Source organism: Perissodus microlepis, chromosome 23 (genome assembly GCF_051167445.1).
Source record: "Perissodus microlepis isolate ML-2025 ecotype Zambia chromosome 23, ASM5116744v1, whole genome shotgun sequence".
Taxonomy (NCBI): Eukaryota; Metazoa; Chordata; class Actinopteri; order Cichliformes; family Cichlidae; genus Perissodus; species Perissodus microlepis.
This window is the reverse complement of record NC_140482.1, coordinates 27,225,342-27,244,029: the sequence shown is the minus strand read 5'-3', so window position 1 is coordinate 27,244,029 and position 18,688 is coordinate 27,225,342. Positions and strand designations below refer to the sequence as shown.

Below are 18,688 nucleotides of genomic sequence, written 5' to 3'. Positions count from 1 at the left end.
ACAAAGTAACTCTACCAGAGTGCCTATTTCGGGTCACTTTTGCCGGTACCAAGCCCGGATAAAGGAGGTGGCTTGGAATTGTGACATTTTAAAAAAACAATAATTACTAAAAGAAATTGAATTTGTAGTTCTAAATATATTCTAAATGTATTGTGTTTTTTACTCACTTTATGAGACGATGTCATTTAGCATCTTACAGGACAGCCAATAGCGATTTTCCTTACTGAGGAGTTGGCAACACTGCATGCAACAGGACAATGATCTCCAGCATGGCGGAAAAAAAGAATCAAGATTTTGTATTTGTCCAATTAAAGTCCAAAAGTCAACCTTCTAAAATGCCTTAGCAGGACCTTCAGAGAGTTGCGAATAAATGAATACCTGCAAACCTGAATGAGAATACATATAGAAAGAGCAAAAATTGTGATAATGATGTGAGAGGATTATAGTTATACAAAAAAATTATTGCTTCAATTTATTACTGGTAAAGTTGGCTCTACATGTTATTATATCACAGGGTGTGCTTAAATGTTGACTGCGGCCTGACTGCAGAGAGTCTTGTGAAAAACTTTTTATCTACATGACTGCCACTGACTTTGCTTACTGAAAAGTAAACAAAGTCAATTATCCCTTTGTTAATGAGAATGATCACAGCCTTGAAATTGAGTTGTGTTTCAGATTTGAAAGAATTTGGAGGCAAGCAGAGTTAAGCCTACTGTCAAGGACAATAGTCAGCTGTATCCATACAACAGCATAATTTGGAGGATGGATGCAAAAAGGTTAGAATCTTTATGACAGAACTCTGTTTTAGATGAAAGGAGACTGTTGTAGTTTGATACATTTTAACTGACTGTCTACTTTTAGATAAGCACTTGTGATTCATCAATCTTTAAATTGTCAGATGCCAGCTACTGCATGTTAAATGTTTTATTGTTGGTTGAAAGGGAGAATGAACAAGTTTATAAGCACTTCCACTATTTGATGCAGTGAAAAGGTTTCTTTCTTTGTTTTTTTATATTCACAGGACAATGTTGGTACAAAAAGTTAATTCTTTCAACAGCTTTTGGTGGAGGCAGTGTAATGGCATGGGTTGTATTTCCCTCATTGAAAAAAAAAAAAAAAAAAAAAGCAAACAAGCCTTGTCCTCAATGGAGGTAATCTCAATTCAGAGCGATATCGAGATGAGATTCTGCAACTAGTGGCAATCCCATATTTCCTTAGTCCGGGACCAAACTCTGTCCTCCAAGATGACAATGCTTGCCCCCATGGAGCAAGGTTTATCAGAGATTACTTTGATAATGTGGGGAGGGAGTGGGGAGGATGGAATAGTTTGTTTGCAGTCATGACCTCAACCCCAGAAGTGCAGGCAGCGTGGGATGCTGTTTATGCCAGAGCAACCAACAACAGGCCCCTGTGCCAAGACATAGTGGCACTGTTAAATTTCCAATATGACTTGTTTCTTTAGACTTCAATAATCCAATCAAATAAATAACACCAAACAAGAGTGTGGAATTGAGATCCCCACTCCCAAAGAAACTCGGAACAATAGAATGTAACATCAGTCTCTTGAGTCAAATACCGCCCTGAGGCAACGGTTGCTGTGATTTAGTGCTTTAAAAATTGAGTTGAATTCAGAGTAACAAAATTACTACTATAGATTAAACCTGAAAGAGAAGAACACTGTATTTGTGAGAACCAAAGGAACAAAAAACACTATATACATATTAAGAACCGTTGTAGATAGAGCAATTTAAGTTCAGAAAGATCCATACTCATATTTTATTAATTATATGAAGGCTTTCGACATCATAAGTTACAAACATCTGATAAAGTTATTATTAGCTCTGAACACTGACCAAAAAGACCTCAGAGTTATAAAAAACCTGTACTCGGAACAAACTGAAAATCAGCAGAAACTGGAGAATCTGTAAAAATCAGAAGAGAAGAGGTACATGGTAAGGGTGTGTGCCATCAATGAGTACACCAAGTGCAAGACTGAACTGAATCCCAGGCATTGTGGTTGGTGGATTCCTCATTAATAACCTGAGGCATGGAGATGACACTGTAATCATTTTAACACCTGAACAAAACTTGTAGAAAGTGGTCAACATTGTGAATTAGAAGAGTGGAGAAGCGGGACTATCCCTGAAGGTCATGAACATCAGAGACAGATAAGCAAGATTCTCTGAATACATCAGGTTTTTGATTGGGCTCCCACCCAAACGCAAAGCAGAAGTTGAAGCATCGCCAAATATGCTTCCAAACCAACTTCCTTCCAAGCCAAAGACTAGGAAATATGATGAAGCATATCTTGCATTTGGCTTCACCTGCACAACGGTAGTGCCAAGGTAGGTACCCCAGGTAGAATTTGTCTCGCCTGTGACGGGAGCACACGCTGGGCTGTCCAAATCACGGACAAACAGTATCCAACATTCTTGATTTTTAGTTCACAAACACTTCTTATATTGACTAACTACTCCTGAAATTTTGGAGATGCTAGCTCTTTATACAGTAAAGTTTCAGTGGGATACAAATAACATCAGGTTGATCCTACCACAATTTGTTCCCCCTGTCCATATCACGACGAACAGTATCCCAGTGTTGTTTATGTTTTTGAACCCATTTTGCACAGAGAGACATGCTTTGAAAAATGTATTGATAGCAATGTTGAATATTATTACACAGTAAAAAAGGAAACAACTACACGTAAAATAATTTTTAAGGCTAAGGCCACAGGTATTTTAGAAAGCTGAGATTTTCAGATTTCGTTTTTATAGAAAAATCCCGTCCACACGAGCAGTTTTGAAAAAATATCTAAATTTAAATGCAAAAAACGAAGTTGAACGCTGTCAAGAACATGACAAACCAAGAAGAAATGTTGGCCAGTCAGAAGTCTAGAGGCCTGGGAGGGAAACAGTAAACAGGGTTTTGTACGCTCACAAAACCTTACTTCTGAAAGTTTGTTTTTTTTCTGGAAAGGCAGCTAATTTTGTGTTACTTTTCAAGTGCCTTCATCATTTCAAATGTTAATGACTAAAGACAGTATTTTGGATTTTCTCACACTGGCTCCCTTGGCCAGAGTTTATTCAATAAAGAAAGAAACTGAAAATTTGACATTAGTCTGAGTGATTCATAATCATAAGTCACAGCAATCTGAAATATGGCTGGTGTAGACTCACATCTTAGGAATGGACAAAATGCATACAGCATACATAAATTTAATTTCAAAAAATTAAATTTATTCAAAACCGTCAACAAGTTGACGTCGGGATGTGGGTTGTGAGAGCGTCTGTGTTGAATGTAGAAGTTCACTCTGACGCCTCTGTCTTTCTAAATGGAGGGACAGTGACTGGAATTAAAAATAATGTTTTTAAATATGTTTTTATTCAAATATAAATAATACATTAATTTAGCAATATTTGGATAAACAAAATTATTTTAGAAATGAATTTGTAAATGAATTTACAAATGCACAATTTATTCTACAATTCATTATTTAAGCACAGAATTGTTTATTTCGATGCATGTGGTTCTTGTGGTCCTCCGTATCTCAGCAGGCCTTTCGGATGAAACCATTGTGAGAACCTGCCTGAACCTATCATGTGACTTATTGCGACACAAGATGCGAGTGGGCGTTAATGTATCTGGGAAGGGATCTCAAAACTGGATTACAAGTACCAGAGTTTGTGTTGTAAGGCACTTCCTGCCCCAATTACACCATACTGGAGCTTGTCTTTTAGTCAGATGTTACTGGTTTTTGTATTGCTTCTCTGTCAGTAGCAGTTTATTTCAATTCAATTAATTTTATTTGTATTGTAGGGTAAAGAGCCTTGGCATATTGATGACTGAATCATTTACACTAAGGTTTTGTTTTGACTGCCAATCTCATGTGCACCAGGACTAGTTTTTCCAGTGCCTTCATCACTTGATGTGAGAACAATTAGTCATTTAGCTCATCCAGGGGCGATTCTAGGATCAGAGCTTTGGGGGTGCTGAGCACCCAGAGAGCTGCCCAGCCAGGCAAGATAAATCTGTCTCTGTCAGTCCCTGCATCCTTAAATGTTGTCACGAGTTCTCTCTGACTGTCACTTTGGTGCATTTAAACCCCTGTTCCTCCCTGTCCTCATCGTCTGTTGTCTCCGTTATCAGTCATCATAATTTTACCATCTCTGTGCAAGTCTGCAAATTTCTTTATTAAATTATGAGATTCTTAAATTCATCAAGTCTCTCTGTGCCTGGGTCCTCATCACAAAACATGAGATCACTGTTTTGTACATTTTAACACAATTTAATCCCCACATTTGTGAAAGAAAAGCAAAACACTTTTTTGAAAAGTCTGTAACAAAACCATCAAATCTGATCAAGGTTATTTAAATGCTGCAAAAGAAGAATGGATTGGAATAGAAAAAATACATATCCTAACCTTAATTACTGGGGGAGAATAATGAATGATGCTCATAGTGAGTAAAAAGTAAACTGAGTGCATTTTTTGGACAGAGATTCACTTTTAATGTGTATGTATAATATAATACAGATACATAAAAAACACTCCCAAAACAGAATAAATTATTACAAATAAATTATTACAAAATATTAATAAAAACTATAAAAATGGAGGCAACTTTGCCTGTGGTAGAATGTATACAATGTATGAAAAAAATCTTTATTGCAGATACTAATTTTACTAATTTAATAATAAGAATTTTGTTGTAAGATTTATGACTTTCATGCTTTCATAGTGGTACTTGGGAGAGCTTGACATTTTTATCAGGTGGTACACACTGTAAAAAGTTTGAGAAACACTGATAAGTGTATGTGTGCTTTTGGAAAACATTTAAAGCTGCAGTACAGAATCTTTGAAACAAGCTTAAAACATTTTTAGAATATAAACAGAGCATCTGCTTCTCTTTACAGCTCCTCACTCCACCAGGGCTGTTTGGCACTTTCTGATAGTGTGCAAATGTGATGTACGTACTGCGGCAGTCATACAGACAACTGGACGGTCCAAAATTTGGCCTATCTATTAGTGGCTGAGGTTTTAGTAGAGTTGTGGCTGAACCACATAAAAATATATCATTAATTTTAATCTCCCCAATCAATTATAATGTTATGTTGGAATGTTGTTAAAGAGGGTCAAAAATGTTTCAACCCAGTTTGTTTTTCAGATTCTGTATAGCAGCTTTAATATAGGGAGGACACAACTTCCAGATTATATGAGTAAAATCTGTTTTTTTTTTTCTCTTTGTCAGTTTAACAGTTTCTGTTGTGCCTGTCACTATTCCCTGTCTGTTTTCTTACCTGGTTCTTCCTGACCTTGCCCTTTCTCCTCACGTTCCCCTCTTTCCTCTCTCCCTCTTTGGACTGACAATCATACACAAATAGATTGTATTCAATTAGATGAAAAAATACATTAATATGAAAAAAATTCTATTAAGATCACTAACAAAAAGTCCTCTCTCAGTGTACTTTCTACCAAAAGGCAAATAACCAAACCACATGTACATCTAATAAAAGATATAAACATTGAAACACTGATCCAACATTATGCTTGACTGACGGATCATTTGATCTTACACTTTTACCTGAATGTGGCTCCTTTTTTTTTTTTTGAAAAAAAACTTCCTTATATCCATTATGAACCTGGCTGTCTCTCTGTACTCAAACACACACACACACACACACACACACAACAGGAGTTATAAGGTTAATGGGCATTCAGTCAGTTAGCTAGTTAGTATTCATTTCAAACAGGACAGTGGTAACCAACAGTAGGCTGTGGACAATTTAAAGTTTTAGATTTTAAATAGGCTGTATACATTTCAATGGGAGCAACAGGACGGTCAAATGTCGCTGAATTTACTACAGAGCAGGAGAGATTGTAGAGTAGCAAACATTGTCGGAAAACACGTTTTCAACACTGCAGGTTACCTGCGTGTAATGTTTTTCAGCTAAAAAGAAACATGGTCTGACTCCTACCTAACTATATAAAGAGTAACTGAAGGTTAAATGCAGCTAACATGTCCCGTTTTAAGCCAGGCACTTACACCTCCGCTCTGCTGCGTCTCAGCCACCATTGCTCTGGCAGCAAGAGCGCTAGAGCCAGAGTACGGGAGAGCCGAGCTGGAACAAACCATTTTGGGAGGGCGGGTTATCTATACTTTTGTTGTTAAAATGTTACGTCTCAAACAAGTACAGTACTGTATGCTTTTTATATTTTTAGTAGTGTGTCACACAAACAGCAAATATTGTCAAAGAAAGTAAGAAATCTTTGGGGGTGCTTTGATTCATTTTAATGGGCTAAAATCGCCCCTGAGCTCATCTTTGTTACTGGAACCAAATGCATTATTGTCCACGACATTGGTATATTCTCCTACTTCGGATTCAGGTTGTAAATGTGACACAGGATCGCAGACACTTTGCTATCCTTCAGAACTTCAAGCCTGCGGGCTTGCACTGGCACAGTCTTTTTTTCAGCTATTTCCTGTAGTGGCTACTGTCACAGTGAACCAGGGGGTCTTTGCTATAATGTGTAAACCTATTCTAGTTAATAAGTGAGCATAATATGGGCTCACCCCATGTTAGTCGGAATTATCCATCTTATGAAAGAAAATTAGCTTTTTAGTTTCGGTATAAATATGGTAAAAATGTTTACTCTGTAAAAATATTCAGTTTGAATCCTTCCTGATTGCTTCTGTTCTGTTGCTTGGCTGGAAGTCTCAAACCTAAATGAACCATGAGACATGCAAGCTGTATACTGGCATAGTTGCACCATTATACCTTTGTTGTTTAGATCTGTGTTCCTGGTATTTAAACGAAATAACATAATCAGTCAAAGGGCCATCTGTCTCATCTAATGAGGTCATGGCTTAAATGCAACAGATAGGTCCTTGCAGTTGTCAGTCTTCATGCTTTTATTCACAATCAATGGCACTGAAACATTTCTCACTAATTGGTCCTCTGAATATTTATGCAGCTACTCAGGTACAGAAAAGCAATCCATTAAACAATGTTTCTAAATCGACAACTGTACGACAGCAACCATGTTAAGGTGACTGTGTTTTATGTCTCTTCAAACCTAAATCATTAAGCAAGCTACAAAATGGAGAAGCTGAATGACTGTATATTCTACATCCGATAAGCCTATAATTACTGCCCACTGCTCTCTTGTATTGATGTAGTACAATAGCCCATAAATAGGATAAAGGTCAGGATTTAACAATTGGCATTGACTTGCTTTTTTACACTAATAGACATCAGTAGAGACTGTAGACTGTTGGCAAAATGGCAAAACAATTTAATGATCTGTTATTAAAAAAAAAATGCTCATAACTGAGAATGAGTCTCATTTAATGAGATCTATTTGGCTACTGAACCCTTGTTATTGTGTTTCTATTAGAGAAAAACTACAAGCAATTCTCCACAGCTTTACAAGTAGAGGAAAAGTTTTAATCAGGGTGGCATTACCAGGCTATACAACCACAAAACCTACTGTTGGACCAGCACAGCACAGAACCAATGCAGAATTGTAAAAGGTATCGTCATGTTTCCCTAATATTTTGTCAGCAGTAAGGAACATCCGTAATCACTTATCTGCCTGCTTTCCTGGGTGTTCAACTGCTTTTCTATTCTTTACATGATTGCTGCTTTCACATGCTGTCAGTCTCAGTACTGACATCATTACTCTAGTCCAGTCGTCTTCTTGCTCACCTCAGCCAATCAGCTTCCGCTTTGCATGGTTTAAATCTGTGCTCTCCATCATTCCAACTTTCAGACTCGCTTGTTAAACCCACCTACTCTCCACCTCCCCTTCAGACACCTCAGCCAGAGCTCCATTCAAGCCTCAGTCTTCATCTTCACCACCACCAGCATCTAGACTTCGGGGGATCTTTTCCTAAATTTCATAACTGCTAGGATTCTGTTCCGCCATGATGGGTCATTGGAGTTTAATCACCAAATACATTAATTTCTCCATCTCAATAAATCAGTGCAGTTCTTCCAAGAGATTTCTCCTTATTGAAATATTGTAAGGTAAAAACCCTACAATAATACAGAGAAAACCTCGGCAGTCCCCGACAATATTAATAAGAACAAAGACTTTGCCATAATAAAGAAATATAGCATATCGCAATTAGATTAATGAGTTAGTGACCTATGTCCAGCTTAAAGTCAGTTTTCCCTGAGGCTTGCTAAATCACCATAGATAACTTATAATGGACACATCACCTGGTTGGGAGCAGATTACGCGGTTTTCCCACTTGAGGCACCTGTTATTGTGATTTTGGCACTTTATAAATAAAATTGAAGTGAATGTAAGAAGATTTCCTTTAAGTTTAATATCAATGGGAAGCTCTTTTTTTCACGTTTTTGTCTTTTACATGCAAAAAGCGATTCTGCTGGGTGAATACATCTTATATGTGCAAGTTGTTAAAATCGCACCTGACTAAATCCAGGTATGCAAACTGTCTCACATTGTCACTGGAATTTGCAGATATCCAGCTAGTAATGCACAAAATGTTTCAACACTTGATTCCAAACTGCTGCTCTGTGTTATACCTTTCGAAATGCAGTTTGATTAATCTCTTTGTAGCAGTGTTGCATTAGACTTCTAGGAATCACTGTATGTGGAAGAAGACTGAAATAGCACATGAAACACTTCTTTTGATGAGAGCATGCACAGCTTTCTCTGTTAGTCATACTGTCTATTATTTACTGTTGCAATACCCGTTATCTTTAACTGGGGTTTTAGATTTTGTTGAGCCAACTAACACAATAAAAGCCTAAACTTCCTTCATGTTATGTACACACACACACACACACACACACACACACACACACACACACACACACACACACACAATATGAAATTCCAAGAACTAAATATCAAAATAGTGAAAATGAAGAGATTTGGCTGCAATTTTGTCAACAAACAGACAATAAAATACAGGCTTTTAAAAACCATCCACATGGCTGTGCTTCACTCTTTTGCTTAAGTCTTTCTGCTTTTCTAGTGACACACTAGTAAATTCTAATTTAAAGACAGCTTGTTAGTTCAGCTTGTCACCAAAGCATTTCCAAATATTTACATGAGAGGTGCCACGAAGGTCTGGTCTTTTCAAGACCTTTTGTGGATGCACTGGGTTCTGGTGTAAGTGCATCCAGTGGAGATGAATCAAATCATAAAAGTAACAGAAAAGTGACACTTGAAAATACACACCAATGAAAGAATATCCCTTTTTAATAAAGATGTACATATTTTAGGAATGTGTAAACCTTCTTTTTATCACCTATGCTCACAGCTATCTGCAATATAAGCTTTTTGAGTTGGGATTAAAACAACAACGACGTCCTGAAATTATGTAATAGAATTGGACTGTATACAATGTGTTTTTACAGATGATATAATCATAGGTCTTTTTTTGTTTATGCAAACAAGAATTGAAATTTCTGCAGTTAGAGCAGCAAAGATAATATGAAAACACTATTTCTATTAATTTAAAAAAGTTGCTACAATAGCAATCATTTCACATTATCTACATTAAATGGTAGTTCACAATGAATTCATCCTACAAGGACTGGTTATTGAGAGCCCTTGTTCTGTCAACTTAACTAGTAGGTTAAATGAGACAAAAACATTTAAGAATGTCATTTCTAGTAGGCTTGTCACAATCACCATCCTCCTTAACATTTTACTTTATTTGATGCACTGTTAAGGACATTTATTTTTTTCAGCTTTATACTAATAGACAACATACCTTTTAAACCATAACTGCACTGATTGAAGACATCAGACATGCAGTTTACACTAAAAAAATTCTACCTCTCATTAATTACATTTTGACATCCTTCTCATCTTGTGTGTAATCTTACCTGCACTATCCTCACCTCTATAAAAAGTCTGTTTCAGGTCAGTAACTTAATTTGAAAAATTTAGAGTGCATTTGTTTGCCACAGGGAGCAGTAGCTCCTCATTTCTACTTTTTTTCACACTTTTTATTCTGACAGTTGCTTCAGAGCAAGACATCCGGTTTTCTCCTATGATTGACAGCTTTGAGACACCTTGCGATGACTCTTCTGCCTCTGTCATGTTTCGGCTCTGTCTGTCTTCTCTCCTTTTTCCCTTTGATGCTCTTTGTCTTTCTAGCATACACGTATGCCTTTCCTTAACCTCTCCAGGGACTGCTCTATCTAGCCCTTGGAAACTAAAGAAGAGCAAGTAATAAAAAGCTGGCTGTAAGAAAAAAAAATATATATATAATTTCTGTCTCTCTTTATTCTCCTACCTCCTCCAGGTTTCCTGCTAAGGCATCAGAGGTGCACAGCCAAATCCCCGAATGACTGACAGCTCCAGAACCTATCATGTCAACTTTTGGTAATACATCACATCATATGTCCATCTATGAGGTAAAAATAAAATTAAAAGCATTACATTTCAAATTTTCAAAACTATCGACTGTTTTGAGTGGTCAAGTGCTTAATTTCATAAAACAAAAGTCTGGCATAAATCTGTCACTTTGTTTTATTTTTAATTAATTAAGTTAGTCATTTCAGTTAAACATTCGACACATTGTTTTTCAATCAAGAATCTATATACTGGAAAACAGTGGGCTTAATGATGATGTTAGAACTTTAGGCTCCCCATCTCTTCTCTGCTAAGGGTTTCAAAAAACTGAAAGCTGCAGTTAGTTGTGATTGATTATGCCCATACTACACGTATAACGTGTCCTCTGTGCCGGACAAAGACGGACAAATTCAACTGAATAGAGTGGAGAGCTGACAGTAGAGTATGTCAGATTTTTTTGAGACCTTTAAGTCTTGGATGTTTTTTGATTGAGGTTTCACTCACTGATTTGTTTTGGTTTCAAACATTTTACAGTAGTTATATACTGAAGTAATTGGTTCGATGTAAGAAAAGTTTGTAATTTTGCTCAAAATACGACTCTTTACCTTTAACTTTAAAAAAAAAAAAAAAAGACACCTGAAACCGAAGGACAACTTAAAAAAATGGTAGCATTTGTTTCCCTGGCAATGGAAACAGACTGGAATGTCAATGAGATAAACAGGATGTTGTCCAGTATTAGGACTGGGGTATTTGAATTTTTTTTATGTTTAACTTTCAGGTGGAGGTGTGGATGAATCCTGTGTAACCACCCATGGGCAGAGTGGCATTTTCCCAGGCTTACTGTGCACACTTCGGTCCAATCATCAAGACTGCGTACTGTATTTAAGGACCGGCAGTGCTGTGTGCTCCTAGTTTGTAGCTTAAATTTCAGGATGCCTTGTTTTGGCTCTTATCTGCTTCTCTGTTGTTTGCCTGATATACTATCACCCACATCGAGATACTCAACTGCAATTTTGTTTGGAGTATAAGGACCAGTTTCATTTATATTGTCGTTCCCAGAAGATGCTGCACTTTCCTAACAGTCTTTCCAAAACCAGCTATTTTGTTGTTTCAAAAAAAAGGGAAAGGGCTTCATTCCTTTCTCAACCTGTGAGTTTGAGATGCTAACACTCAGCTTTTGAGTACAGTTGTCCCGGGGGATTGGTTTGCAACAATGAGTCTAACAGCTGCTTACTTTCATATGGCTCTACAACCAAAACCACAGGCAGTTTGAGGTTGGAATTCATCGCCTACGAATATCTGGTCCAGCCAGTTACCACACAGCTGCTGTTCTAAAATTCAAACTCTCCTTGTTTCATGAGAGTTAAGCTCTCAGCCAATTAGCAGTCCTTTGACTTTTTTCCAGCTCCCTCCCAATGCTACCTCTAGGTTTGCTCTCACTCATCCATGTCTTAATGGATCTTGCTTTTTTCCCCCAAAATGCTTGCTCAAAAAGAACCATATGATTATTGGAGTTTTCTCATTTTTTGTAGGGTCCTTACTTTACAATATGAAGTGACTTGATGCAGTTGTTGTGATTTGGCACTGTATAAATAAAATTGAATTTAGTGAATACTTTGTTTGTGGCAATATAGGCAATATAGTGTAGGGATATTTGTGTTGGAGCTAGCTGATCATCACTGTTTGTTCTGTTTCGTTGCTCATTCTGTTCTTTTTTCTGGGTTTACCATTCATTCAGGCACTAGTGGTCTGACTCCTGTTTAGGGGCTGCTCTGCAAAATGAGTAGTACATGTGTAGTACACCAGTGTGTAGTACACCAGTACATGTTGTACCGAGTGAATCAACTGAAAGGGAATGAACAGCATGTCTATAACTTATGTTCCCTGAAGGAGAGGAACTAGGTACAACACCAGGTGTCCCTACTGTGCATCTCAGCTCAGTGAAGCAAACTAAGGAATGACTGTGGTGACAGGGGTGGATATGTTGCATCAGGAGTTGCACGTTGCATCATAGGTTATCTGCCTTAAAGGTGTGAATATAGGTTTCTTCAGCTCAGGATATGCAGTGGTGTGATATCCCATACTATGTCTATTGCACCTCATTCTTCTCCTTCACGGAACACAAGTTATAGCCATAACTTGTCTTCTCTGAGGGAAACGTTATAGACATAACCATTTGTTTTCTGTATGAAGTGACACTGCACAAGTGTTTAACCAGTGTTTCACAATGCATCTCTTTTTGAAAGTTTTTTTGAAACTAATATTTAGACCCTTTACTTGATGAAAAGGCTTTCACTTAAGTAAACTTTTTTCTTTAAAATACATGGTATTAATAGGAAAAGTAGTGCAGAGCTACTTATTTTGGAATTATTTACTCAATATCATTAGATCACATTATTAATACTTTTATGTGTAAACTATATCATTTTAAAGTTGCTGCTTTGATTTCATTTCATATACTACTACTACACTACCTTTATATTGAAGAAGACAGTATAGACATATCATTTTTGGAGGACAGCGAGTGGGGTTCACTGTTATTCTAGTGTTTGAACTTTTTTATGTCCTGCAGGTTTACTTTGATCCCTGTTGTGATGTCCTTAGCTCTCTAGCAATTTGGAGCTTTACCTTCGTTACCACCCTTTCAGTTCTTGTATACTTTTTTATGAACTTTTGGAAGTCTGCCATGATGGTTTATATTTTTTTCTTCTTTCATTTAGCTTCAGTTTCTATTTTTGAGTTTGTTCATATTTAGTTTCTCCAGTGTTTCTACTTTGGTCCTTTTTTGTTCCACTGTTATGTTTAGTGTGACTTTTTTGTGTTTAGTACTGCATTTGCCTTTTGGTTATATCCTCTTTCATTTGGTTTCCATTCCTTTGTAACTGTCTGCCCTTTCATGATTGCCTTCGTCTGTGTTTTCACCTATGTCTCTTTCTCTTTGTAATCTCCCAATCACATGCAAGTGTACACGTAGTCCCATTTTCCCTTTGTTCTCAAACAAGGCTTCTATTTATACTTACGTTTGTGCTCCTGATTTTCTGGATTTCTCTTCAGTTTCACTTTATGCCCAGTTTAGTTTTGATCACCATGTGCTCCTGGTTTTAGTTTTCTCTTCAGATTAAGTTTTATGTCCAGTTTAATTTTAGTCTTTTGGACTGTGTTTCTGCCAAATTAGTCCATTTTTGAGTCGTCTGCTCTGCCTCTGCATGTCATACTTCTCAATTTTATGAGAAAATCAACTTGGGAAAAGGTTTTCCGTTAATCTGAAAAATGATTTCCCTGTAAAAAACAAAGCAGCATTGACTAATTGTGAATATAACATGACTACGATAATTGCCTTTAAATAAAATGCTGCTCTTTATCCCATACATGAATCTCAGTGCACAGTGAAAAGCTCCATCTTTCTTAAATCTTGACTATATCATGCATCTCCCCGTGACGCTCCCATCAGCTCTTGTCGCCTATCATACCTCCTTTACGTTCCTCTTTGAGGACTTCCTCTCCCGTTCTGTCTTTGTGTATCCCATCTATCATTATCATCTTCTCCCTTTTTCTTTTTTGCCTTCCCCTTACGGGTGACTTGTGTCAAGACTGAAAAAGATAGTATGTACCTTGCCTTACTTGTCCTGTGGGAGAATTTGTAACCGCTGACAGTGGTTGACGGACAAGGATGGCTGGACATCCAAAACCCGAGAGGCAAGAAGTGCTCTCTGGAAAAGACAGAAAGCATATTGACAGCACTGATGCCGCAGATCCTTAAGCATTTTTTATTTATCTAAATATAAAAATATATTTAGGGAAAACAGTCATCATATATTATATTTTTTCTTTTAAAGCATTTCACCGACTTGTTGCTGCCATTAAGTTTTGTATATATACAAATTCTCCCACAGGACAATTTTAATTTTTTAACTTATTCTGCGAGCTAATCAGCCTCTGTCCCATCTGTCTCGGTGCTCTTCTGTAATCTCGCTTTTCAGACTCTCATTGAGGCATCCACCTCATCCTGGCCAGATAAAGTCTTGTCCGAGTGTCAACCTGCTTCGGCACCAGCGTCTAGATTCCAGAGGGTCCTGTCCCACTTCCTCTCTGCTGTTTAGTTTCATCAGTCTTGTCACCAAAAATCTAATAGAGTATATATACCAATAATGCATGCAAAGTTCCTTTAAATGACATGAACTGATGTTCTGCACTGATGTTCAGCATCTTGGCCATTCGGCATTATAATATGGAATAACCTTATTCATGCAATAAGCTTAGAGAAAATACACCTATAATCAGATTTTGTTGTGTTGAAAGTGTACTTTTCAGAACATATTGATTTACATATTGCATTTCAGTGGGTTCCTAGCTTCTTTTTAAATAAGTAAAAACGATATAATGGAAGTATTCTAGTATGGCAGAGTTTATAATTAAACAACACTTGCATAAGTGTGTACTCAGTGGTCTAGCTTTTTTCTTTTCTCTTTCGTAACCAATGTGTCTGATCACAGTCTCACACACTTTAAAATCACTAAGGACTTTCAGTCTTGTTTGAACTCCAGAAACAATTTTAGCATGGCTGAAGCCTTGATGACTAAAGCATTTCCTATAAGGCAGAACTTCACAGCAGACAGGGTCACTCATACTCAGGAATCACAAACCCTGTCATTGTTCAGTAAAAAAAACAAAAACAATTTGACTGTCTTAAGTGAGAAAAATGGTGATAATATAAAAAGGCCTTTTGGAGAACTCAAGTTTCAGTGTGTGCTGCTTTTTTGTTGCCCTGGTAAGCTGTTTATCATGCACGTCAGCCTCAGGATTAATGCTTTCATTTGAGACTCTGATAAAGGAGTATTGATTTTGTTTAATCACACTCTGGATATGAGAAATCCATTGTGAAACATAAAATGTCCCAGTGAACTATTGATCTTTGCTTTGGGTCAAAAAGCAGCTAAGATCTGATAGGCAAGTTAAGTATTTGATGCCAGCACAGCAGAAGTTGGGAAACACTGACAAACATAATTCTGCTATTTCACTCTAGTAAAAAACACAATTTGCATGATGTGAAATGTGACTTTGGGAGGTAAGTTAGAAAAAATGAATTTAGCTCACCCAGAAAAATACCTGTGATCCATCTCTTGCCTTTCCTCAAACTGAGGTATCACCAACTTGTAATAGTTGCTGCAATGACATACACCTGCTCCTATTTAGTGGTACTGTGCTCCCAGCTCATTGCTGCCACCATTGGTCCCAAACTGAAGCGGCACATTTTCATGCTATGCTTTCTAAAACATATATTGAATACAGAAAATCATTACTGCTATCTTTATTATACTATTTACTTTTTTGGTGTTTATGTGTCAAAACACTCTAAGAGAAGTCCTTGACAAAGCCAGAGGTAACAACTATTGTCTTACCATTGCAACAGGCAGTTATTTATAAAGCTACAGCTACAAGAGTCAAGTGTACTGGGATGTCCATGAGGAAAATATATCTTTGGAATAGAACAGTTTGTCTTTATTTGTCTTTGTCAGTGTACGATGAAATTTGGAGTATCTCCCTGCAAGGTGCATACAGTTAAGACAAGAAAATGTGTATTTAAAAATATGTGAACTTAAATTATAGAAAAAAAATAACAGTATGAGTTAAAACTCACATACACCACACACGGGGATTACAAACAATATACAAAAACATCTATTTCACAGTCCTTAGTAATATTGCACAGTTTATGAGCTAGAGTTCAGTACTTTGATGGCATTTGGACACAGCAGCTTTTCTGTGGTTCTACACCTTCCAGAGGGCAGCAGAGTGAAAAGGTGGTGGCCAGAAAGACTAGAGTCCTTGATGATCTTTGCAACTCCACATGGTGATGACCGTGTTCTGTAGGACTGCTTGAGTGAATGTAGCTGACTGGTGGTGGTCCTCTGTGTTGATTTGATGAGTCTCTGAAGAGCTTTCTTGTCAGTCTCAGTGCAGCTGGCACACCACACCAAGATGCCATGGTGAACAGGTCTGCAGCTGGGTCTCGAGATCAGAAAACAGGGTGGGAATGGCAGGTCCTCAATGGGTGGTCAACTGGCAGGATTAGAGCTCGCAAACTTGTTGTCATGAAAGACACAATACCATACTGGCAGTCAGGCCATTTAATCACCAAGGCAACATAAACTTGATAAACTGGGCAAAGCGGGAACCTGCACGAGGGCTCGAGCAAACAGATGCCCAAAAGTCAGTCTGTGTCAGTTTTTGTGCTAATAAAGAGCAACTTTTGTTTTTCAATTTTATAATTGGTGACCCTATAGCACAAAACCTGAGGGGGTTATCACAAGCCTTGCATCACTCCATTAGGACAATTTCCTAAGCTGGGTTGTCTGACCACATCAGAAATCAAACGTGATTTGAATGGACACACTTTCTGACAGAGTGATAAGCCAGCACATCTAGAGAGAATATAGGTCAGGGTTTTGATGGAATGAACCAATAGTAATTAATTAAAAATGGGGGAATCGGTGTATCTAATCAAGGAGACATTGTCTCTCATAGTCTTGGGGCATGCATGGAGTGGGCATTGTTGCCTGCAATGCGCATGATTCCAACCCCTTCCTATTGCCCTGCTGGCCTCTGCTAACACTGCCCTTAGCCATCCAGATGATCTGGGCAGAATTAAAGCAAGAATTACACTGTTGAGGAACTCCCTGAAATACTCCTCTAGGAATTGGAACAAAAGTATACAAAACTAATACCCCCTTGTATTATTCAAGGTGCAGCATATCTATGCATACCACAAGTGTCTAACAGCTTACTGTTTGTGGTGCAGATTTGTTAAATTAGCGTTACTCTGGACAGTTCCAACTTTCTTCACCTCCAGAGAGACAACGGGAACAGGCTGACTGCCAGATCTCATTAAGTTCAAAGATATTCAGACGGACAGGCAGAGCGAAGCTTCAGATCCTCTCAGATTTAATTTGTTTGGTTCAATCAGTGCAGGCTGATCGCTTTTAGACATAAGATGAAACATGAGAGAAATACTTCATCCATTGGTGTTGACAGCACCTCATTTCTAACTTAGACAATATGGGCCTGTATTTGCTTGCCATTGTGATCAAGTAAAATGAAACAAAATGTGTTAATTGTTTTCACTATGCTGGAATTTTAATTTGTTAACAGGGCTGTCACTGGTTAGCTTCCCTTGTTTTAAGTCTTAAACTTAAATTTGCATCTGCTCACTTCATAGCTGAAACAGCAGTCACATTTTTGACTTTCACTCGTGTACACTTGAAATAGAATACTGGCTGAGTAAGGACTCAAACCTGACGAACAGATGTTAGTAATATAAAAGTGTTTGATCATTAAACTTGTAAACATAACACAGATCGAGTCCGTTGTGTGTGTGCATGTGTGTTTTGTTATTTCTATTTTATTTTATTTTTATTTTTTTGCAAAGTGAGCTCTTTGAGAAGAAGCTGGGCCTAGAACAAGAGAAAGACAGTGCATTGATTATAATTGCCTTACCTGAAGGTAGCATCCAGTGGACCAACTCAAACGATGCAGAAACCCAGCAAATCCCAATTAAAACGAACACGGACATGAACAAAGCTTTTGCTGTGTGTTTTGTCAGGAACAGAACAAAAGAGTGATTAAAGCTGCTTGTTAAGGGGGAAAGTGTGACTCATCTGCCTCAAAGCAGAGCAAATTTTGGATATCTAATAAGTGACTTGGGAATTTCAGTTAATAATTTCACAGTTTTAATCTTCCCATCTGAAATATAAAGGAAAAATTAGTTTGCCGTAATGTATTTCAGCAAGCTTTATGTCTTTTTAGATGGGGAGAATGTCTTTTGGATCTTTTGTGGCCTGAAAGCAGCTTCATTCAAGCAACTTTCCATCTGACTATTACCCATACAGATAAGTTTTGTATTGTGGTCCTGAAAGCAAGTAAAAAGGAGGTAGTATTTGACTATCTGATACTTATATCTTACATTTTAAAAGAACCCTTTCATGATGCTGGAACCAAACACACAAAAAAGAGGAGAAAATGGAATGAAAACCATCCATTTATTACCCGAAACTAAATACATCTTGACTGCATACTGAAACTGTGTGTGAAGAGAAAATTGTTAGAAGGCAAAGAAACTTACACTCAGATATCTATTTACATGTACATATACATGGGCGATCCCCCATCACAGTCCGATCTGCTCTGCACCAACTGTGTGCAGAACAGATGTGACCCAGAGGAAAACCGCCCAGGGCTCTTAGCACATCCTTTATTTATACTTCAAGCAAGTTTCCACAGCAGTAGGAGTGGCATGTATGGAACTGCCTTAAAAGGAGAGACCTTTAGCTTGTCTGTTGAAACAGGAGATAGCTT

General features: G+C 37.5%; 1 long non-coding RNA gene across 1 annotated transcript in view; it reads left to right on the top strand.

Annotated features, from left to right (window-relative positions):
• The window catches only part of LOC146361656 (uncharacterized), a 34,474-nt gene extending 16,789 nt beyond the window's left edge, over positions 1-17,685 (top strand). The window contains exons 2-3 of the long non-coding RNA XR_014799447.1: positions 10,287-10,398; positions 11,115-17,685. This is a non-coding gene — a long non-coding RNA (uncharacterized LOC146361656). The remainder of the gene's footprint in view (positions 1-10,286; positions 10,399-11,114) is intronic.
• Positions 17,686-18,688: the final 1,003 nt, after the last annotated feature.